Consider the following 24,315-nt stretch of genomic DNA (forward strand, 5'->3'; position numbering starts at 1 on the left):
CACCCTCTCCCTCTCCCATAGAGTCCAACAGTCTGTTTTATACATCTGTGTCTCTTTTGCTGTCTCACATACAGGGTTATCATTACCATCTTTCTAAATTCCATATATATGTGTTAGTATAGTGTATTGGTGTTTTTCTTTCTGGCTTACTTCACTCTGTATAATCTGTATAATCGGCTCCAGTTTCATCCACCTCATTAGAACTGATTCAAATGTATTCTTTGTAATGGCTCAGTAATACTTCATTGTGTATATATACCACAGCTTTCTTATCCATTCATCTGCTGATGGATGCTTTCATGTCCTGGCTATTGTAAACAGTGTTGTGATGAACATTGGGGTACACGTGTCTCTTTCTATTCTGGTTTCCTCAGTGTGTATGCCCAGCAGTGGGATTGCTGGGTCATAAGGCAGTTCTATTTCCAGTTTTTTAAGGAATCTCCACACTGTTCTCCATTGTGGCTGTACTAGTTTGCATTCCCACCAACAGTGTAAGAAGGTTCCCTTTTCTCCACACACTGTCCAGCATTTATTACTTGTAGACTTTTGGATAGCAGCCATTCTGATTGATGTGAAATGGTACCTCACTGTGGTCTTTATTTGCATTTCTCTGATAATGAGTGATGTTGAGCATCTTTTCATGTGTTGTATTTTTAATTTCCATTCTGCCATAGATTGAATGTTTGTCCCCCCACCCACAAAAAAAATTTTATATGTTGAAATTCTAATACCATTAGTAATCACTTTGGGAAGTGATTAGGTCATAAGGATTAAGCTCTCAGGAATCTGACTGAAAGTGAAAGTGAAAGTCACTCAGTCCTGTAGGACTCTTTGTGACCCCATGAACTGTCTGTACAGTTCATGGAATTCTCCAGGCCAGAATACTGGAGTGGGCAGCTTTTCCCTTCTTCAGGAGATCTTCCCAACCAAGGGATCGAACCCAGGTCTCCCACACTGCAGAGGCAGATTCTTTACCAGCTGAGCCACCAGGGAAGACCATGAATGGGATTAATGACTTTATAAAAGAAACTCCACGGAGCTTCCTAGTGCGTCTGCCATAAGAAAAGACACCCAGGAAACAAAAAGCAGGCTATCACCAAACATTGAAATTGGGAGCACTTTAATCTTAGACTTTGCAGCCTCCAGAAGTGTGAAAAGTGAGAAAATGTGTAAGACATCAGCTGTGGTATTTTTTGATAGCAACCTAAATAGGACTAAAACATACTTCAGTCCTTCCACCCCAATCACATGAAGACTTCTCAAGGGATTAGGTTCTTGCAAGTGTGTTGTAGGTAAAAGCAAATGCAACATAGAGTACAAAGGAGTATATAGAAAAATGGATGCTGATTTGCTTCTCAGAAAATATTCTAAATTGTTTCCACTGGAAAAAAGCATTTGGAGAGATTTGAGAGGCAATAAAAGTGGCAGTTATATTGCCTGGAAATAGTTTAGATTACAGGTCCCCTATGTGTCTGCTAATGGCAGATCTAGGAACTTTAAAAATCAACCAAGTAGAACGTAGGATTGACATATTCATTAAAACTAAAGCACTTAATTCAGACTCTTACCTGCATCAAAGGACACTTCCTTAAATGGTGACTGTTGGCAGAGTCAAGAGTTTTAACGTTGTGGGTCTTTCCATTATGCAATCACAGAAACTATTGCAGCCTCAAAGTGGCTATAATCACAATGATTTTGGCTTTTAAATTATTTGCTCTTTGAACTAGATTAAAGTAATAAAAACTCCCAATAACACACTGATGAAACACCTAATTGAATAGGCACCTTGAAAAGTTCTCTAAAATCAATCCCAAAAAAATTGATAGCACCTGGTTTTGAGAATTAGTGACTATAAGCCACTCATTTAAAAATGCATCTAATAAATATGTGATTTTGGACTAGCATAGTTTACTTTGTCCTTACGCCAAAGAATTCTATACCAATAAGCTCTGAACTTACTGTTTTGTTACAATAAAACCACATCTTCTGAATAGAAGCTATTTATCTAGGAGTGTAAAGCAGAATTGGATATGTTCAATTCATTTAAAATTATTTTGAATTATTATGTCACTAACAAAAAAGATTGTGGAAGTGGGAAAGAACAAAATCCCCAGTCTTAAATTATGCTGTTCAAAATGGTCTGGTCCACCTAGAAATGTCTATCAACCCAAACCCTGACTTCAGGGTCAAGTTTTGTTTCAACTTCTGAAGGCTTTTGAGTAGTTAACAAAATTTAGGTCATGATAGATTTGTATCTTCCAAGTCAGTGATTGAATATGATTATGAATCACTCGAGAAAAAGTTTTCAGTTACATGGAAAAATAAGGTTATCTGGCATTTCTTTAAATGTAGACGACTTCTCTATAGCTCAGACAGCAAAGAATCTATCTGCCTGTAATGCAGGAGACCTGAGTTTAATCCCTGGGTCGAGAAGGTCCTCTGGGGAAGGGAATGGCAATCCACTCCAGTATTCTTGCCTGGAGAATCCCATGGACAGAGGAGCCCGAGGGGCTACAGTCAGTGGGGTTGCAAAGAGTCATAATCTCACCAGATGCATTACCAAATTTTCTCTCATCTATCAGTTGAAAAGTATAAAGCATCTAGATATTATTCAAGGGCTTGGATTCTTAGTGTTGATAAGGAAAGGAGAATTGTCTGCTGTGTCATACTCTTATAACTTTTGTTAATAGTTTTTAATAATATTTAGCTTTGGAAAATTTTTCCTTAGAACATTTTTGCTTTCCATGTTAAATTTTGTTGGATAATCACTCTCTTTCAATACATCAAAGAGGGACCTGTCCTAATGTCTAAATGAAAGGTAAATGAGAGCCTCTCATCTACCACCTGTACCACTAACCTCTGGAATTTTAGATTCACTAGTTACTTTTATATTTCACTTGTAAATAGGTAGGTTAACTTGAGCCCCAAAGAATTACATTTATAAATTTAATGTGTGTAAAAAGAGGGCAGGGAGAGGGTGCATATGTGATGGTTCTTGTATGGGTCAACTTGGCTAGGCTAAAGTCCCAGTTTAAAATGAGTGAGATTATTCTATACTGTCTTGAAAAACATCCTTTTTCTTACTTACTAGATCTTGCACGTTTTCACATGAAAATGCTCCCACTGACACACTTTTTTGATAGAGATCACTGCCCCTATTTGATGAGAACTTAGGTTGTAATCTCATGGATACTGCCATTCTATCAAAACAACAAGTCAATGTACATCTTGAGGTTTTAAAACAGGTTATAACTTGTCCTGTCAAAAGTAGTCTACCTGGGACCTAAGGAGAAATGGGAAGCATTATGGGTGAAGTATAAAAATGACAGTATTTGCTTTTTAGTATTTTTCTCACTCTGGGCTTGACATTTATTGCTTATTGTAAGAGCCTACCCAATGTGCTAATTTTTATGCAAAATAAAAGAGGTATAGGATATTATTTCTTTTTAATTAAAATTAACAGGCCAATGTCTCCATCCTAGGTATGAGGGGTGAGTGGTGCTAATTCTAAGAGACCATTTTATCAAAGGAATGGATAGCTTCTTATATTTTCATGAACAAAAATGAGTTATGTTTTGTAATTTTGACTATGGAGAGAGATTCTCTGAGAATGCATTCAATATTTCTTACCCTTCACCACAATTTCAAAGACATAATAAATTCCAATAAAGGTGATGTGAAACAAATAATTTAACATTGAATGAAGACTGAAAAAAATGTACATGATTTTTCTAGCAGTGCCACATTTCACTTACTTTAAGTCACATCAATTTGACTGAATTTATTGTTCAAATTTTCCAACCTCAATAAATATGTGAGAATTAAGTTCCCATAATTAACACAAATTTGAAATAAATTATTGGATCGTACTAAAATGCATTGTTCACAAACAAAATGAACTTTAACAAAAGATGAATAACAAACATCCAGTTATAAAGACATTAGAGCAAAGTACATCAAGAAGAAGAGTAATTTCTATTTCAGTACCAAAGGCTATTAAGGCATGTGTTTATGCAAATTTCATTTCTTCTGATGAAGACTTTAATTGTACTCATTTAAAAAGCTAGACTAGAGAATTTAATGTTTTCTATAAAGAGGAGAAATATGAACCTTTTGTGGGAAGGTGAACTTAACTAATTTTGAAATAAACACTGAAAAAAGGTTACTCAAAATGAAACAACAATTGGTTTTGGCAAGTTAAGGAATTCACAATTAATATTAGATTACTTAGTTTTTGCATGTCAGCTCACTTTTAATTTATTATAAACTTTCTGTTGAGAGAGAATGCATGATTGAGAAATAATACATCAATATTGCTTTTCTATATCAATTTAACAACACATTAAGTACAAATGTGCAGCTTCTATTAGCACTTACCTCCTTTGAAGCACATTGCCATGGAAAAGTTATTGAAGCATTAAATCAAATGCTAACAAGGTAGCCGTGGCCATGATTGGAACTATAATTTATTTGCTTAAAAACACTTTCAGGAAATATGTCTTTTGCCGACCTTATTTTCTATAGATATTTTATAACAGAAATCATATTCAATAGAGGAGTAAAGGATGACCTTTGTTTTTAAGGACTTTCTTTGGAAAAAATGATGAAATACACTGATGATACACTCAAAAAATAATTAACCATCTTTAACTAATTTTAACCATCTAACCATCTTTAACTTACAGAGTCCACATCACCACCAAAGCAGTTATACCAATCATGTAAATTGGTTGGGCTCAGAAACTCAGAAATTTACAGAAGTCAGAATATTCAATCAAATACAAAATTATGGTTTTATACAGTTTACTTACAGTTTACCTGTACTCACTTCCCATTAAAGACCCTCATGTCAGTGGGATGAATGACTTTGATCATTTATTTATCTTAAATAGCTATTTTTGTTGTTTTTATGATTGCAAAAATAAATGTTTATTGTGAAAGTTTTTAAAGATATAGAAAAAGTATAAAGAAGAAAGTAAAAATAATCATTAATCCTTCTATCAAAAAAAAAAAAAGAAAAACCTATTTTCTTCATATACTCCCAGATACACACACACACACACACACGTGTGTGTGTATTTCCACAAAGGACTTAATACAAAAAAATTATTTATATTATGTGTGCATATTGTAACATATATCTGTATTTCCACAAAATACTTTTGGTTATTAATGTCTTAATAATCTGGCTGGAAAATAAAAGTTTCTGGATGTAAATAAACAGTAACTTTCTGTTATGCATTCTTCCAAAGTCCCCTGCAAATGAGTTTTAGAATGCCAATATGGCACATTGACCAGAGGCAATCAAGTGAGTGCTTCAGTAAAACCACTCCAAGAGTTAACAGTTGCATTCAGTACATGTAAAGGACATTCTTTCTAGTCCAGATCACGTATTAAACTGCAGCAGCGAAATCCGTGCTGCTGCCAATGATCAGAAAATATAGCTAAAAGTGTTAAACAAATCTTCCTCAGTAGGCAGTAGCAAAATTTCAAGAATTTGCTGATCAACCAAATAAAAGAATGTGGAGTAAAAAGCTAACACTTCTAAAACCAGAAAACACTCCTAAGGGGAACGTGAAACAAAAACCTTTCAGATCACAGAAAGCACCCAAATTACATATGATGTGGAATAATTAGATATTGAGAAGTACATCCACATCTGCACACATAGGCGAAGTGATAAACTAGGAGGTGAAAGGTGTGTGGGCAAGTCATTTTTTAGGTGAACCATGTAGATAATGTCTCTATGGTAAAATATTAAAAATTCATATTTTTCTTTTTCAAAAGTATACTTAATAATCTCAGTTGTGTTACAGATATGTGTTTCAATGTGCTCTATTCATAAGATATTGGTATGAAAGAGAGAAAAGGCAGTGCTTTTCCTAAATACCTGCAAGTTTTCTAGTTTCCGGTTCTATTTAACAGAAACACCAGCTAACAGAAACTTAAGGATCGTACCCATCACTGAAGCATTTAGTTACTAGAGAAAATTATAATCACTAATCTACTGCTTTCCTGTATTTGTTTGGGTAATAATCTTAAGCAAACAAGCAAAAAAAAAAAAAAAAAAAAAAGAATGTATACTTTGAGAACGAGACCAAGGGCTATTTAATTTGCCATCCCTCTTTACACAGCGTGCCACTGCTGCTACTGCGTAGTACTAAGTAAATGTATAAATATGACCTCACTGAACAAGTAAGTTGATATTTTTTATCGGGAAGCACTATAGTGAGTGTTTCCTTTGTAAGACTGTGCTGTCTATGATGTTCAAATAGATGACCTTTCTGCTGTTTCATTAAGCCGTAACCATTCTGATTCTGATCTAAATGAAGCAAATAATCAGGAAAAAAAAGACAGGCTTTGTGGATGTTTTTCTTCTCTAGCTTAAGTTTATTTTCTTCATTTTCTTAGTATTTCAAAAGCATACAGTTTGAAATTATATCCCCAATTTTTCCTTTTTTGTTCATTTTTAAAGAGGAATATATTCCATGATCTTTCTTTTTTCTTTTTCCCTCCCTCCCTTTCTTTTTTTTCTTTGTTTTCTTTCCTTCCTTCCTCCCTCCCTCACTCTCTCTCTCTTTCTTCAACAAATGACAAAGATTTATGGTCTCTGTTTAAGCCAATGTATCAAAATAACTAGAAAAACAGTGTTCCAACATACACTTTCTCAACATGGCTATACATTCAAGCTTTCAGTTCCTACAAAGTATACAATAGTGCCCTCTAATGCCATTTTTAAAAACAATTATACTACAATTTTGGTTTCTCAGAATGCTAATTCCTTTCCACTTAGGAATATTATCAATAAATAAAATACCATAGAATATTTTAACTTTTGAAAAACATCTTTTGGGACAATATTCTTGAAATCTCCTTGATTATATTGTCAGGATTATGACAGGCTTGAAATTCCCCAATGTCTAGCATATTCAGTAAAGCAATAATAAATGTATTATCTGAAACTGTCTCCTAATTGTTAAAATTATTTATTCATATATTAAAACATGTTCTTGACATAATTAGGTACATTTTCAAAGTTTTCTGTCTTGAAAATGTCATAAAAATTATTTTGCTAAGTAAATGTACTTTAAGGATATGATTAATCTCTGTTGCATGCAAGTTTTCCTTGGTCACAAAACTGTAATTTATCTTAATTCCACTTTATTTTTTAGATAAAAGTCATCTATTACAATTTTTATAATAATTATTTTCTTGAACTTTAAAGATATTAAAAACTTCTCTAACACAATAATAAGTAAAGACAACTCCTTTGGTCTGAACTTAAAATAATGCATTAAGCTGAATGCACTTTTAATCTTTCAATAATTAGAGATTTCAACATTGTTTTGAAAATTTCCTTAGACAATGTGAATATGAAATATTAATGTAAATTTAATATTTGAATAAATACATAAAGAAGTACAGAAATAAAAATAAGATAGTATAATGTCTGCATTAGAGATTTGAACTTACTAAAGTTTATCAAAGGTCAAGTACACAAAATCACTAAAGATATTTTCAAGGTGATATCAATTTTTTGGCTTGGCTGTGGTGTGAATAAATAATAACTAAAAAAGGTTCTGGCAAGATAAAAACTTAAGAAAAAGAAATTTTTCTAAATGTGTGTGAGTTATACTTCATCTTGGAAAAAAAATTTATATACCTTGTTCTTACTGACAGATTTTGAATTAGTTGTAAACTCTGTGGGAAAGATCTTGATGTCATCATAGACAGATCAATGAAAACACTTCCTCAATACTCTTCACATTTCAGATCTCATTACAAGCCCCAAATATTCTTCTGTGCTGTGTTAAACACGTTTCTGGCTTTGTAAACTTGATGCTTTAGCCTGAATGTACCTGCTGGGCAGCCCAGTAATATGCCTGAGGTACCTTGCCTTGACCTCTTGCCACCCTCATCACTGCCCTTCCACCTGCTCTCAAGTATGCTTTTCAAATACAAACCAACAAATACAGAGCCCACTCCCTGCCACATCCTTTACTGGACCTTCATACTCCAGGTCACTATCCACCTGCCCTAAACATCTCAGGACCAGGTACTAGACAACTAGGTGCAGTCACATGCCCCAAAGTCTGCTGAAATTATTTCCTAAGTCTGCATATCTTGTCTCTCCTATTCTATACCACAGAAACCGCACTAAAAGCTCTTGCCTAAGTTCCCCCTCTTCTCTGCCTCCTGATGGACCCTGAAAGCTTCCCCAGGTGGCCTTCCTCCCCTTCTTGAGAACTGTGAGCAAAGATCCACCTTTTCAATGGCAATTGTCTCCTGATATGTTGGCTTTGTTGTTGTTGTTTAGTTGCTAAGTTGTGTCCGAGTCTTTTGCAACCCCATGGACTGTAGCCCACCTGGCGCCTCTGTTCATAGGATTTCCCAGGTAGAATACTGGAGTGGGTTACCATTTTTTTTCTCCAGGGTATCTTCCTGACCCAGGGATTGAACCTATGTCTCTTGCATTGCAGGTGGATTCTTTAACCACTGAGCCATCAGGGAAGCCCTATGTTGGCTTTAATACATCTAAAATTTTCTACCAACATACTGTAAAATATGTACTTCTAATATTTCTTAGTATTTGTTTTTGTTTTATTTTCAGTTTAAGATCAGCTACTCTTTTTGAGAAATGTGAATGACTTAGATTCGTTTCTTTCCATAAATTATGCCACTATTATATGGGAAAAAAAAATCCATCAGTTTTCTGCCAACCCAACCTGTGAAAGGGAATCTCAACTCTATATCTTAACCCCCAGTTGTTCACAAGTTTTGCTAGACTTCGGCCACCTTCTTTAAGATTTGCAGAAATTAAACTAAATTTTCTCTAATGGCTTCTTTAGTTCTAATGATTGAAGAATTCTTATCAGCCTTCCTAAGTCATGGAAAGTTAGAAACAGTGCCCCAGAAAAAATATTAATAATGTCAATAAGTAAATAAGGGAGAAATAAAAAACTGTTCAAATGATCCAAATAGAATCTAAATAGTAATAAAGATTGTTCACGAGGGATTTGTTTCCTTAGGGTTACAGTGTGTGTGTACTTCATGCAGTGTGAATATTCATTGGAAAGACTGATGCTAAAGCTCTAATACTTTGGCCACCTGATGCAAAGAGCTGACTCACTGGAAAAGACCCTGATACTGGGAAAGACTGAGGGTAAGAGAAAAAGGGGTGACAGAGGATGAGATTGTTGGATGGCATCACCGACTCAATGGACATGAGTTTGAGCAAACTCCAGGAGATAGTGAAGGTCGGGGAAGCCTGGCGTGCTGCAGTCCATGGGGTTGCAAAGAGCCTGACATGATTTAATGACTAAACAACAACAGCATACTGTATACAATATATGTATACTACTTGCAGTGTGTATACACTGTACTATATATAGTGAGTGTATACCGTATATAGCATATGTATACCGTATGTGTGTTCTCTATTGAAGAAGGCAGGAAAACCTAATTCTCTAAAGTTAAATTTTTAATTAAATTCATTTCAGGATTTCACTACTTAAGGATAAAAACATCCAGTAACATTTTTTTTTTCATTTATTAAAAAGATCTCACCCTGTTTCCTGATAATTCTGGTTAAATAATTTAATTTCAGAAAGAACTTATTTTCTATAAAACATTTATTATAAAACACTTTGAATTTCACAATCCACATATTATCTCCCTCATTAGGTTGCAAAATCTTTGAGGCAAAGACTTTCATAGCTATATGATTTATTGGTTGGTTGTTTCATGTATTCATCTGGTATTTATTGAACATTTATAGTATGGTGAACACTAAGATAAATATTATTGATGTTTGCCCTTCAGGTCTGCCCTTAATATTTGAGGCATCCAAGGCAAAAGCATAAACGAAGTCCTGTAAACCTTATGGGTAATGATTTAAATGTTATAAATCAAACTAATATAAATAAGTATGTTCTATAACCCAGCAAATATAGCTTTTTAAGAATGCAAAGCCACAATTCCTCAAACTATTCAACTTTCCTTGCCAGAACTGGTGGCCGAAGGAGACCAGCTGAACCCTAGCCCCATTTAACCCTGTAGTGTGGTTAATTACCCTCATGCTCCTTACAGCAAACGGATACTCTTTGGTCCTTGGAATGTGTGCTCTTGTGTGTTTTGGCCCTAGGGAAAAAAGCCTTGGAGCGAGATCTGTTTAGGCTTTGAAAAGAGGTTCTGTGACATTCCCAGGGTATCTCAAGGTCCTGGAAGGTAGAAAAGAGATCTGTTCTTCATAGAGCACATTACTTTAATTTTGCAGACTCCTCACCCTTTGAGGAGGCACAGCCATGTAAAAGTGCGAGATAAAGTGCGGGACACAAAGTTTATAGTCTCTGTGGGAATGTGAAGGGAAATAAAGAACTATAGATGATTGTAATGATGTCTTTGCTAAAAGGAAATTCAGTTAACTAGACACAAGGAGAGGAGGGCATGGCAACCCACTCCAGTGTTCTTGCCTGGAGAATCCCATGGACAGAGGAGCCTGGCGGGCTATAGTCCATGGGGTAGCAAAGAGTCAGACACGACTGAGTGACTAACATACACATACAAGGAAGATTTTAAATTATAATATAAAAGAAGAAACAAAGAAACTCAGATGGGGTGAGATTTTACATGTCTGATTTGGCCTCAGTCTTGCATAGTATATGTCATAGGAATTAAGTATATTTATAATGCTATGGGATAATGGCTTATTACAATGGCAGCCCGCTCCAGTACTCTTGCCTGGAAAATCCCATGGACGGAGGAGCCTGGTAGGCTGCAGTCCATGGGGTCGCTAAGAGTCAGGCACGACTGAACAACTTCACTTTCACTTTTCACTTTCATGCATTGGAGAAGGAAATGGCAACCCACTCCAGTGTTCTTGCCTGGAGAGTCCCAGGGACGGGGAGCCTGATGGGCTGCCGTCTATGGGGTCGCACAGAGTCGGACACGACTGAAGTGACTCAGCAGCAGCAGCAGCAGCACATTGTAGGGGGAAAAAAATGACACATATTTGTTTAAATTGTCTATTTAATTTTAGTTTTAGGTTTTAGAAATAATGGTAGAACTTTGAATTCTACCTGAATATGTATGGTATTTTTTCACCTTTATTTTTCAAAGATATTAGATAAATCAAGATTGACATTCACAGTTCAAATATGTCCCTCTGTTATCTTCTGGTTGCATAGCTTTGCATGTGTGATCTGCTGTCACTCCTATTTTCATTTCTCTAAACTTATGTGTCATCGTTTTGGCTATGTTTAAAATTTTTCTCTTTATCATTATTTTTGCCACATAATTATGATGTATCTTGACAAGGTTGGAGGGTTGCAGGAAATTCATTGAGCTTATTAAGTCTGTGGGCTTATAATTTTCATGATATTTGGAAAAAATGGCTCTTATTTCTTCACATATTTTTTTTCTGTTTATCTGGTGCTCCTCTGGTAGCACAAAATATGGCAAATATTTGGGTGAATTTAAAATAGAATTGTCTTATTTTTAAATCTACTTAAGAAATAATTCAGCATTTAATGCAAAATTAATAAAAATTATGGGTTTTGGAGATAGAAATAATATGCATGAACAAGGAATGTTACCAGAAATAAAATGGGACATATTGACAAACTGATCAGTTCATCAAAGAACAAAACATTTCTAAATATCTATTAGCCTAATGATAGTGCTTCAGAATATATGAAGCAAAACTCATAGACCTGAGAGGAGAGATAGGCAAATTCACCATTACTCCTCCATAGTAACAGAGAGAAAAGAAGATAGAAAAACTTCTGTTACATGATCAGGAAACTTGACCTAACTTATATTGTGAAACACTTTATCCCACAACAGCAGAATATATGTTTTAATAAGTATACTTGAACTGTTCAATGATCAATATAGATCATTCTCTAGGTTATAAAGTAAGTCAATATATTTACAGGAGTTAAAAATCAATGTATATATTTTGACCACCAGGAAATTAGATATTAGTCATTGAAACACTATTCAATTACAATTTTAAATGGTTTTGTAATAGACTCAATTGATTTCTTTATCATTCTCATCATGTTTTTGTTTACCTTCTTGGGTATATGAAATATATTTATAATCTGTTTTAGCATAATTTTCTTTTAGTTCATTGGTCTTTATTTATAGATCTAAATAGATCTGTATTACTTAATCCATCTTTTGGTTGTGGTTTATATTTTCCTACTTCCTTGTAGCTTTCATAATTTTTAAAAGATGCTGAATATTGTGAATTTTATATTTTGACTACTGGACTGTGTTGTAATCCTCTATGTAGTATTGGTTTACTTCTGGTATTTAGTAAATTTACTCCAAATCAGATACCTTTGCACTTACTGTTAACTTTCTTAGTGTGGCGCCTGAATAGTGTCTAATCCAGGGCCAGATTAACCTCATCGCTAGGGTGGAAATTCTACCTGCTACTACAGTTGCTATAAACTCTACCATGGCTGGTGAGAACACAAACCAGACCTGTTTCTTTGTAGATTCTAGGAATTGCATTCTGCATTAAGTACTATCATTAAAAGATACGGAAATTCTCAAATCAATGTGCTAAGTTTTCAACCTGAAACTAGAAATTTAAGTTTCAGTAAATTAATCCTAAAATAAGTACAACAAAGGTAATAGTGAAGAACAAAGAAGTAAATTTGAAGTGGTAATAAAATTTAAAAATTAAAAATAAAGCAGTTGATAAAAACAGAGACAAATATAGGAAAGTCAATACAACCCTTTAAGAGCTTATTCTTTAAAAATATCAATAAAATCAATGAATAGCCAGCTAGGTGGATGAGAACAAAGGGAGAAGATATAAATTAGCAATATCAGAAATAAAAGACAACATATCACTGCACATAGTGAAAGGATAATAAGGGGAAAGCATGAACAGTTTTAAGACAACAGAACTACAATGAAGACAGGTCAACATTGAATTTAGAAAACAGAAACAGACTCACACAAATATAATAAGTTTATTTTCAATAAAGGAGTAAAATGTTTACAGAAGAAATAATAAATTTTTCAAGAAATGGTGCTGGGTTAGATATCCTTGGCTTTAAAAAAAACAGACATTTAGCCACACTAAGTACACATAAATTTGAGTTGGAGCAAAGACGTGAATGTCAGAGATAAAACTATAAAACTTCTGGAATAAAACACAGGGAAATTTTATAATCATGTTTCACAAAGATTTCCTAAATAGAACAATATTTGCTATTGCAGGAAACATAAGTGTAAAAAATGGTATATTAGACTTCTTCAGAATTTAAAAATGTATGGTCTTCACGTGATACTGCTAAGGAAATGAAAAGACAAGCCACACACTGGAAGGAAATATTTTCAAACTGAGAAAATTCATTGGCAGCAGATCCTAATTTCAAGAGATCTTAAAGAAATTCTGTAGGCAGATATCAGATGAAAAAAAAAGTCTACACAAAGGAATGTTTATTCTTTTCTGTAGTTTTTGCCCCTTCAGAAATAATTTTCTCTCAAACATGTAAATCTGTACTCAGCTAAAGTCTCCCTGCAGATCTCTGGATCTCTCCCTCTCTCTCTTTTACACACACACACACACACACACACACACACACACACACACACACACACACATTCTCTCTGTCTCTGCCTCTCTTCTCTCTGCAGCTCTGCCTAAAAATTACAGCTACTTTCCTTTCTTCATTATCTGATTTTTTGAGTCCTCAACTCAGGAAGACTTCTGGCTTCTTTGCATTTCTTCTTATACCGCAGCTTAACCTGCAATAATTGCCTGGTATTTTAGGACTCACTTTGTCTGTTCTCTCAGAGATCATAACTCTGCATTGCCCGTTGTCTAGTGTATGAAAATTCTTGCCTTTTTCGCATTTGGTACAGTTTCCCAGTTGTTTAGATAGGAAGGGTATAGTTGGTCCCTGTTTCTTCAACTGGTCAGAAGGAGAAGCTTGATTTTGGGGGTTTTAAGAGCAGATGGGAAATCAAATTTCTTAAAAGTCAAACATATTTTTATCTCTGACTTTCCCACTATATTACCTCTTTGAAAAAAAATTGAATTTCATTTCAAAGCTAAAACATGTTTAAGAATTGTTTGTAATTGTGTACTTTTCTACTTTATTTTTTGTTTGTTTGTTTGTTTACTTTACAATTCTGTATTGGTTTTGCCATACATTGACATAAATCCACCACGGGTGTACATGCACCCCAAACATGTCATTCTTGTTCTCACCAATGCTATATCTCAATGCATGTAATTTTGACCAAATATTTAGTAAATCCAAACATTAAAATACTCTCAACATTTTTTAAACACTTCATATATTAAAACCTATCCCATTATTTCTATAAATTAATTCTTCTGGCATATCAGTGACATACAAATCTTAAATGTGCTTAAACTATATGTGCAACAATATATAAAGATCTAACTCCTATATTCAATAAGCTAAAAGTGTGCTAAGTATAGAGTATTGTGACCTTACTGCATAGCTGGGCTTGGAGAACATAATTTGAAAGACTCTTAGAAACCTGTCTTGAGATAATTTGAACTGATTCTTTTTTCTCCTCTCAGAACATTTCTCTGTAGAAAGCAAAAACATTTATCATTATTTCGCTGACTTCACAACTGCTTGAAATGCAATATTAAATGCTCCATTTATTTTTTATAAATATGTATAAATATAATAGTATTTCCTCCCACTAAAGACATATCTTCAAAAATAAAAGCAAAGCACATTCATTTCCTCTTTACTTTGCCCTCTGTCCTAACATCACTCAACGTTTAGCTAAGTAAAAAATCTAATAAAGTCCACTTCCAAAGTAATAATTACCAGATATTCAAAGAATTCAAATTTAATTTCCCAAGACATAATGAAAGCATTAGAAAATTAATTGGGAAAAAATAATAACCACCATTTGAAGAGAACTTAATTTGTATGAGACCTGGTGCTGTACTGCACTATAAACATTTTCTCATTTACTCTTCACTGTAATATCTATGAGTAAGTATCCTCATATTTCAAAGGGAACGTAAGATCGAAAAAAGTCTGTTGTCCAAGGTCACATGGCTAATATGTGTTAGAGATGGCAATGCTTATGCTTTTATATCAATTTGCTGTTATTTAGTTGCTCAGTCATTTCCGACTTTTTGTGACCCCGTGGACTGTGGCCCACCAGGCTCTTCTGTCCATGGGATCGATATCTCAACACATTCAGGTGATTGCTAAGATTACTAAGAGAAAGTAGAATCTTTATTATGTCGAGTCTCTTTAGTAGCCACAAATTGTCATCTTTCTATGTAATTAAACATGGATATTCTTAACATAAAGATCAAAATAATGTCAAACAGTTACATACATCTGACGTGCATTTTATATTTTATAATTTTCTGCAACTATATGTGAATATTTTCTAAGATGTACATAAAGGCCTATTGTCACAGAAATCATCCCAGATTCCATATGATTTAGTAACCTAAAATTAACAGGCAATTTGTGTCATGTAGACAGAGTCTGTGCATAACTTCTGCTTTAGATGTAATGTTTCCATAGTTCCGTGTATATGCAGGCAGTAAATATGTAGCTATCAAAGAGGATTTTTTATATTATTAAGTCACCTTCAGGGAAGATTATCCATCATTTACATCTGTTAATACTCAGAAAAAGTGTGTTTGTGAAGTAAATTTGTTTTCTTTCTTAGCTATTCCAAAGCACCTCTATACTCATAGCATAAGTTTATCTTTTATTTGATCATTAAAATAAAATTGTCCTGTTTCTTGACTTGAAGGGTAGTAGTATTCAACTTGTAATGCAGTGTTATATGTTTTCATTTGACTATTTTTAATATATAATATTACATCATTTATAATTAGTGATGACAAGTGTTACTGATGACAGAATTACTTTCTCAAAGTATATGATTGCATATTATAGATAATTCCTAAGTCTTTGAGTCTCTCTGCACATGAATTGACTCAGTTCAACTCCAAATTTTACGCATGAAATTACACTCATGAAGTCATGCATGGAGTCAATTTTTCTGTCACAAATAGCTTCAAAAAAGCTCTCTTATTTTCAGTAAATTTTAAAAATTTCACTCAAACCTTGTAATGTATTATTTCAACACTAATCATGGTGATCAGTCATCCCACAAGATATCAAATGCAGTGACAATTTGATACAAAAAAATGATATGTTGACAGCTATAAATAACATAAGCACATTCTCTCCAGTTATGGAAAAGTTTAAAATTCATGTTTGCTAAGATTAGTGTTAGAATTATACATTGGATAGATACTTCTTCTGCAATTTTTTTGGACATGTTCACAATGTGTGAAAATGTTCAATTTTATGGACTTGTATATTATTCACAAATGCAAAAAGTCAGCCCACAGACTTCATATACAACTTTATATTCAACAAGTGAGTTTAATTATCATATTGCATTCACAATTGCCAAACAAAGACAAAATGCAACAGAACTCGGATGGCTGTGCTCATTTAAAATACCAGTTATTAACTTGATCTGTGAGCGCAAACATACTACATTCAGTAAGGTAGACCAACACTTTATAATTTTCAAGCACAGCTCTCCTGAAACTAATACGTAAGCCCTGTGCTGATCCTTTACGGAGAAGGCAACGGCACCCTACTCCAGTACTCTTGCCTGGAAAATCCCATGGACAGGGGAGCCTGGTGGGCTGCAGTCCATGAGGTTGCTAGGAGTCAGACACGACTGAGTGACTTCACTTTCACTTTTCGCTTTCATGCACTGGAGAAGGAAATGGCAACCCACTCCAGTGTTCTTGCCTGGAGAATCCCAGGGATGGGGGAGCCTGGTGGGCTGCCGTCTATGGGGTCGCACAGAGTTGGACACGACTGAAGCGACTTAGCAGCAGCAGCAGCAGCTGATCCTTTAATTCTCTATTATGATTAGACTGCAAAATATAGAACCTTGTATGTGGGAAATCAGCAAATGTTAAGTAAAACTATTGTATCTTTTTTTCAAAAATTATTTTTAAATAGTGCTTATATTTGAGGATAGTGTACTAATAGGTGACATGGCAGGAGAGAATTGAACAACATATGATTGCTCATGTTAGTTCCACCCTTCTATGGGTAGTTGCTGACTGCCTGACTGCCTTGTAAGACTGAAACTTCAATACAGCATGAGATCTCTGCTGAATATTCAGGAAATCCCATGTAAAACCCTTCCATTCCACAATTTGAGTTTTATTCTTTTATCTTGAACTTTTTTGGTCTTGATTATATGGGAGATCTTGATACTGAATTTGCCCCAGCTCTGTTATTGGTCTCACACTTATTTCTTTCAATCTTATATTTTACTTTCCTTCAGGGCCACATCTTTCAGATCTTCTATTTGGAAGGAGAATTCCAAAGATATAAGCCTTCTGGATAAAACATCTGCCATTCTCTTTTTTCTCCTTTTTCTCTTCACCTGGGATGTGGCATGTTTCACTAAATAGCACTAAGCAACCTGCATTCAATAACCACAGGATTCCTTTACAGTTTATTGTGTCTATATTTGGTTTCATTAGTAAGCAGATTATATAAGACACAGTCTTAATTCTCACTTATCACAGTGCGCTTTTCCTAGGAACTCCCAAAATATTTACCAGGGTTTATATTCTTGTCTTTACTACTGAATATTTTCTTTATTCATTGTAGGTATATATCTATATTTCAAGTGTGTATATATATATATATATATATATATATATATATATACGCTCTTCTGTCTATGGGATTTTCCAGGCAAGAGTACTGGAGTGGGTTGCCATTTCCTTCTCCAGGGGATCTTCCCAACCCAGGGGTCGAACCTGGGTCTCCTGCATTGCAAGCAGACGCTTTTCCATCTGAGCCACCAGGGAAGTCTCTCTCTCTCTATATATATATATCACCACTGTTGCATACTTTGTGGTTGAAAATTTGACAAACTATATCAAATTTTAAAATGCAAAAAAAATAAAAATAAAAAAATAAAATGCAGTTACTTTACCTTCAAATCCTATTTCTAGAAATGTAAACAAATGCACCTATCAATTTATAAAGATATTGATGGTGGTAGTGCTGTTAAGAAAGTAAAACAACTTTTATAACAGCTAACATGCCCACCAGCATGTTTCTTTTTTTGAATTAATTTATGCAGTTTAATTGGAGGATAATTACATTACAATATTGTGATGGTTTTTGCCATACATCAACATGAATTGGCCACAGGTATACATGTGCCCAGCCCATCCTGAACCTTCCTCCCACCTCCCTCCCCACACTGTCCCTCTGGGTTGTCCCAGAGCACCAGCTTTGAGTGCCCTGCTTCACGCATCGAACTGGCGCAGTGTGTTTCTGATTATACAAACTGTGACATAAACTTTACTGGAATCGTACTATATTGATATAATCACTGTATTCACCTAAAAAGAAAGATATAACAAGGTGTATCAGACACAAAATTATCACTAAGAAGTACACCCAAGCACATATAAAGTTTAGAAAGATTCCAAGTAATATGCAAATAACATCATGCGTGTGTGTGTGTGTGGGGGTGTGTGGGTGTGTGTGTGTGGGTGTGTACATAAAAGGAGAGAATCAGAGAGAAAGGAGAGATGGTAATGGTGAGTTAGCGGTGGGGGAAGGAAGCTTCCACTGTTTCTGTTTTTGTTTTGTTGACCTTGCTGTTCAGTTTGCATTTTCTAACCTTGTCAGTAAATCACATTTATGCATGCATTTTTGTATTTAATGTCAACCAGACTTATCCAGACAATAACATAATGTGACATTTTTTCTTTTATTACTTCTCTATATTAGAAAATTATAACTGTGATTTCTAAGAGCTTATGTCAATTACAAGTCTGCAAACTACATAAAGAATCTGTTTCGCAGCTTATTTAGTGGTATTGGAAGCCAAAACTCAACATTTGTCCACAAAAAAAATATTATAAGTGCAGTTTCCCAGCAGATCATGAAACATACTCTGTCCACAATTAACTGAATGAATATATTGGTTTGCTTTTGAGTTTACCCATCCCTATGTAGTATATGTTATAAACTTATGAGACTTTTCTCATCTTCCTTCCAGTTCTCTTTATTTTTCTTTGGTGTCCCATGTTAAATAAGGGATTTTGAGAGCTTGTCTGAAGGCTTCTAATGTTTTAACTCTGGAAATTTTGGTGATGAGACACTGGGAACTGGAGCAATCTTTGGTGATGGGGCAGGTGCTTGCACCCTTGTCTGGGAGGGGGTGTTGAGACCTCACACTTAAGACATGGAGAAATGAAGAACCCAAGGAAGCCATTGGAATGGGCATTAATGCAACGACAGCGGGTAAGAGCCAGGATATGACTATGGAAGTCTGGTACAATGGAAGAGATATGATGATTAGAGTTTGGAAAGAGATTTATATTCACGTCGACTTGGCCTCAGCATTATTGATAGTAAACAGTGACTCATGAATGAATATTTTCCACCAGGGCTTACTGAGCAAAGAATACTGGCAGTCTTGGTTAAATGATTATGGCTTGAAAGTTAGAGGTGGGCAGCTACTCCAGATGAATTTAAAGGGAATTCCCTCGTGATCCAGTGGTTAGGACTCCTTGCTTCCACTGCAGAGGGTATGTGCTCAACCCCTGGTTGGGAAACTAAGATCTCACATGTGCATAGCATGACAAAAAAAAAAAAACCACAACGAATTTTGTGCTTAGTGTTTGCTCACTCGTGTCTGACTCATTGTGGTCCCATGGACTATAGCCAGCCAGGCTTCTCTGTCCATGGGATTCTCCAGGCAAGAAATGGGAGTGGGTTACCACTTCCTACTCAAGAGGATCTTCCTGACCCAGGGACTGAACCCATGACTTGCATCTCTTGCACTGACAAAAGATCCTTTACCACTAGCACCATCTGGAAACCCCCATGGATTTGGGGGGGACACAAACATTCAGTCATATCAAGAACTGTGGGTCCCTCTGGATAGTTCTGTGCCTTCTTTCTCTACCTAGACTATTAGCTTTGCCCATTATTCCTACTGTTTAAAGGGAATATTTGTATTAATTTCTGTGATTGCCATTGAAGCTTTACACCTCATTTTTTGTTTACATATAATGTATGGATAATAACAGTAGGTTATAGAGTTCTTATGAAGTTTAAATAAGTGAATATTCATAAATCACTTCAAAGAATACTTGGAACATAATAACTACTTAGACATTTATTAAATTTACACTGATAAACAGATCCACCACCTCTAGGCACTTTGTTTCTCAGTTCTTCTTAGCAGGAGCATCATTGCTTCTCACTTGGAGCTTTCTGGTCTCAGCAGGTATCAGCATTGCTTATATATTATTTGGAATTCATGAGTTTTCTCTGACTCCTCAGTTCAGTTCAGTTCAGTCACTCAGTTGTGTCTGACTCTGTGACCCCATGGACTGTAGCACATCCGGCTTCCCTGTACATCACCAACTCCCAGAGCTTGCTCAAACTCATGTCCATCGAGTCAGTGATGCCATCCAACCATCTCATCCTCTGTCGTCTCCTTCTCCTCCTGCCTTCAATCTTTCGCAGTGTCAGGGTCTCTTCCAGTGAGTCAGTTCTTCACATCAGGTGGCCAAAATATAGGAGCTTCAGCTTCAGCATCAGTCCTTCAACTGAATCTTCAGGACTGATTCCCTTTAGGATTTACTGGTTTGATCCCCTTGCAGTCCAAGGGACTCTCAAGTGTCTTCTCCAAAACCACAGTTCAAAAACATCAGTTCTTCGGCACTCAGCTTTCTTTATAGTCCAACTCTCACATCCATGCATGACTACTGGAAAAACCATAGCCTTCACTAGATGGACCTTTGTTGGCAAAGTAATGTCTCTGTTTTTTAATATGCTGTCTAGGTTGGTTATGGCTTTTCTTCCAAGGAGCGAGCGGCTTTTGATTTCAGGGCTGCAGTCACCATATGCAGTGACTGCTACTTTCACAAAAAGTATAGTTTGAGTTTTGCCCTACTCTTATTTTCTGTTTTCATTCCTGGGCAGAAAATGTGGAAACATTCAGAACATGCAGCCATATTCCTACAGAAAAATTACTGATGACGTTGGAATCATTTTTACTATTTACTTAGGACTGAAGTCCTAAATTAGCCTGATGTGGATATGGAATGTCTTATCTTTGTTTTTGCTTTATTTTCCAATGCATTATAAGATCCAGTGAGAGGAGCTGGCTGAATCTCCCTTGAATAAATATTAAAGTTAAATACGAGAAAGAATTAAAGATTTTTTTCAAACCTTAGACAAAGTAAATAAATCAGTTCTCTTACAAATACCCATTTGCCATCAGCTTGGCATTTCTATCAGCATACCTGAATACCATGTTTGTCCTCCAAAGCAAAATTTTAATCACAGACTTGGAATTACTGTGGACATATAAAAGCTAACCAAGTGGTCTAAAATAAAATAATGCAATTCATTTTGTTTGTTTGATTAAAATGACTGTTTTTTCCAATATGAGAGTAAAAAATAATTTCCTTAATACCCAGGTAACATAATGCCATTTTTTCAAAGTTTATTTTAGCAGCCCAGCAGGAACACAGTGGAAAACAGTGTGAAAACTAACAGAAGCACGCTAGGTTTGTTTGCACACGCCCACACACTGAAAGTGCAAAAGTTATAAATTTGCAAAATTACCAAAAAAAAAAAAATGGGTGTGATTTCAAGAATAAAACAACAAGCATTTGGAAAAGAAATAAATAACAGAATTTCTTCTACAAAACTTAATTTTCTTGTACTTCTAACAAGGACTTATAGTTTTCAGGGATTTTTGTTCTGTGAAGCAGGGAATGATGGAGGCTTTTTCCCCCCTCACCTCTGATGTCAGAAAGAAAAAGAAAAAGGCCAAAAGAAAAGACCAGAGAAATAAAACCAGAAAGACCCGTTAGTGCTTGGGAGCATCTCAAAATTTCCCCTGAATCCAAATGAATGATTAGGCAGTAAGAAGCCCAACTGTCAACTTAATTGCTGAAAGCCTGGGTTCAAAGACAGTTTTGGCTCAGATGGTAAAGAATCTGCCTGCAATGCAGAGAGAACTGGGTTTGATCCCTGGGTTCTCCAGATCCCCTGGAGAAGGGAATAGTATTAGAAAGAAGGGAATACTTTCCAGGATTCTTGCATGGAAAATCCTAGCTCTCTGCTGGGAAGCAGTATAGTGGGCTATAGTCCATGGGGTCACAAAGAGTTGGACATGACTGAACAACTTTCATTTTCACTTTACCCTGTAGCTAATACTCCCTAAGAGCTCATCCCAAGGAGATTTGAGTTTACAGACATGCTTACCCACGTCACCGCCTACCTAATTAAGAAGTATAAAGAAGAAAAAAATTATCAAACCCTGATCAAACCAGTCAATCCTAGAGGAAATCAAGCCTGAATATTCATTGGAAGAACTAATGCTGAAGCTGAAGGTCCAATACTCTTGCCACCTGATGAGAAGAGTTGACTCATTGGGAAAGACCCTGATGCTGGCAAAGATTGAGGAAAGGAGGAGTAGGGGCAACAGAGGATGAGATGGTTAGACAGCACTACCAATTCAATGGACTTGATTTTGAGCAAACTCTGGGAGATAGTGAGGGACAGGGAGCCCTGGCGTTCTGTACTCTATGGGGCCTCAAAGAGTCAGACACCTCTTAGCAACTGAACAACAACAACAACATGTTTACACTTTGGATAGCTTCAGTTCACTTAAGCAGGCAACTGGTACTAAGCCATATTGCTCAGCAACCAATACATTGCTTGGTTCCTTGGGGACAGAAAATCCAGATACAGGGAAGTGTCCTTACTTACAGAAACCACTGGAACAGGAAGGAGGCACAAACATGTTTCTTTCTTTTTTTAAACTAGTCTGCAGGATGGGTTTGTGGGGAGAAATGAAGACCACCCCACTGAGAACACAGTCTGTTTATTCAGAACTTGCACTAGGAAGGGAGGCAGTCACAGCTGCTTGTGTTTGACAAAGACACAAAAGCAAGCAGGAGAGTGGAAAAGTCTTACAGTGGGAAAAAATAAGTAAGCTTTAGGTATTCTCTGATTGGATGTTGTTCAAACGGAGACCTTAGAGGCAGGCAGGCGAGAAGCGGTGCAGTTTATGTGGCTGGTTTGAGGAGAACCATTGGCTTTTCCGGTTTGTCCTGAGTTGGAAGGAGGGTAAAAAAAATTGTGCTAGACTAGGTCAATGTTTGTTTAAGAATACACGATTGGCATATTGATCTTAGGGAAAGATTTTGCCTGGACACACTAGAATCTCTAGTATTTAGTCAAATTTTGGAGTAGAACTTAGGATGTGTGTTTAACGACAGCTTTTAGTAGGCTCTATCTAAGTTGTATACTATCATTTTGATCGTTTCCTTTATCACCTCTTCTCAACAAACTCAGGGTAATAAAAGAGATCATCAATATCCCGTTCTCCACCTCGGAATCTCCTATCAGTGTTTCAAACCGTGTTCTTATTCAATTGTAGTTCTGCTCATTCACCTTCCCAGTGTTTGAGTGATTCTGCTTTTTGTACATAATCTGCTTTAGACCTACGCAGTTTCAACCCTAGTGGAGATGCCCTCTAAGGGGAGATTCCACAATGGGCTTTCTTAGGTCCAGCTCCAGACCAGATCCCTTCCCTGACTTCCCTCTGGAGCCCACCACAGCAAGTGGCTCAAATACCAATAAAGTAAAATTTCAGAGAAAGACTGACTCTAATGCATGAAGGGAAACACAGTCATACACATTGAAGGCCTACTGCTGAAGGTATCACCCCTAAAATTCCTCAATCACAATTGGTCCTAAAGGCTAATTCCCTATAATAAGGGTAATAACCCATAATCCATACCAAATGTGACACAACTAACTGCTTTTGATACTAGACTTGAAGGAAGTAGGTGGACTAACACATATGGAAGGATAGAACGGGGACTTCTCCAGCAAGCATATCTCTTTAGAGCAGATGCAATTGCCTTCTGCACTGGAGCTCCAGAGAGTGCTGTAAGTAAAAGGATATTTACACACAGGAGCTACTTGGAGAAAAACAGGAGAGGGAAGTTCACTCAAGCAAAGTATTCTCAAATAAACTTCAGATTTTTCCTGAGCACCATGAACAATTCTGTGATTTTTCACAAATTAATTAACCTCTTTTCCATTCTATTTTCTTATCTATGAAATGAGTATAGGACTCTCAACTTCCCATTGTCATGGAATGTCATGTTAAACATCTTGTATAAAAAATGATTATGTTTTCTTTCTACTTAACGCTAACCCTGCTGGGGTTTTG

This window comes from Oryx dammah, unplaced genomic scaffold, assembly GCF_014754425.2.
Source record: "Oryx dammah isolate SB20612 unplaced genomic scaffold, SCBI_Odam_1.1 HiC_scaffold_10, whole genome shotgun sequence".
Classification (NCBI taxonomy): Eukaryota; Metazoa; Chordata; class Mammalia; order Artiodactyla; family Bovidae; genus Oryx; species Oryx dammah.